The sequence below is a fragment of the Salvelinus sp. IW2-2015 genome, linkage group LG27 (genome assembly GCF_002910315.2).
Source record: "Salvelinus sp. IW2-2015 linkage group LG27, ASM291031v2, whole genome shotgun sequence".
NCBI lineage: Eukaryota > Metazoa > Chordata > Actinopteri > Salmoniformes > Salmonidae > Salvelinus > Salvelinus sp. IW2-2015.
Genome location: NC_036867.1, coordinates 20,698,651 through 20,700,250, shown reverse-complemented (window position 1 = coordinate 20,700,250; position 1,600 = coordinate 20,698,651).

The window sequence follows — 1,600 nt, the reverse complement described above, 5'->3', positions numbered from 1 at the left end:
GATGTGTCTATTGTTGTGAATTGTTAGACACTACTACACCCACAATAACATCTGCTAAACGTGTGTATGCGACCAATAACATTTGATTTGAAAACAGATATTGAAAGAAATATTTCTAAGAAATTAACCTGCACTAAAGCATGATGGGAAATAAGATAATGATGGTTGTTTTGAGTGTCAATGTTTTAATATAAAGTAAAGATGACACAATCACCAACTCTGGTTAGTTACACCAGTATTAATTTAACTCATTAATTAATAAACCTCTCATTAATTTTATGGAGTGGAAATTCATGCTACTTTTAGTTGTTTTGCTTTATTAAGACAGACACATTGTCACGTTCCTGACCTATTTCTGTTAGTTTGTTGTATGTGTTAGTTGGTCAGGACGTGAGTTTGGGTGGGCATTCTATGTTGTCTGTTTCTATGTTGGTTTAAGGGTTGCCTGGTATGGCTCTCAATTAGAGGCAGGTGTTTGGCGTTCCTCTAATTGAGAGTCATATTTAGGTAGGTTGTTTCACAGTGTTCGTTGTGGGTGGTTGTCTCCTGTGTCTGTGTCGATGTTACACCATACGGGACTGTTTGCGGTTTGTTTGTTTCATGTAGTCTGTTCCTGTTATTTGCGTTCTTCACGTTATATGTAAGTTCGTCGTTTCAGGTCTGTCTACATCGTTTGTTGTTTTATTAGTTATCAAGTATAGTTCGTTTTCGTCTGTTTTGTTTGTTTAATAAATCATGTCATCATACCTCGCTGCACATTGGTCTTCAGATCCCTCTCTCCTCTCCTCGTCTGAGGAGGAGGAGGAGGATTTAGAGTATCGTTACACACATAACATGAAAAGGGAAGATGGTAATTGAACCCTGGTCTGCGGCAGGGAAGCACACATTTGCTTGTTGCTGGGAGTGCTGCCCACATGACCTCAGCTCTGGAGAGCCTCTCATTTCTATCATTAATCTTGTTTCGAACTCTGCATTTTGATAATTAACAACGTGTAAATGTTCCCTAAAGGGTATGTTACATAAAGGGTTTTGTTTGAATATAAAACATTTGTAGCAAGTTTTTTTAGGTGTTTCACCAATCTCATAAAGAAAGGTTTGGCAATTATTGTAATTGTTTTTAAAGCAAGGAGTTTGATCCCCACAGTGTACCAAACTTTATAACATTATTATGAATAATGCAGTAGCAACTACTGAGTGGAACAGAGTATTTAGCATTTTTCTGCATTATTTCAGGCTGTTCATATCAAACAGCTTTAACAAATCTATGATATTTATTAATTGGATGGGTTATATTTAGGACAATGTTTTACATATTTATGATTGCATGTTTTAAATGTATCCTAGCGGTTAAGAGCATTGGGCCAGTAACCGAAAAATTCCTGGTTTGAATCCCCAAGTTGACTAAATGACTAAAATGTAAAAGCATCTAATTTTATACATTTTACACTTGTCCCTGAAGCGACTCAAACTTGCAACATTTAGATTGCTAAACTGTCGCGGATTACGCTCACCCATCCTCCCCGAACAACCTCCTTACTTTAGTTTCTGTCACAAGTAGCTGGACGATTAGTAGGTGTCATGTCTTGGAGGTGCTCAGAAA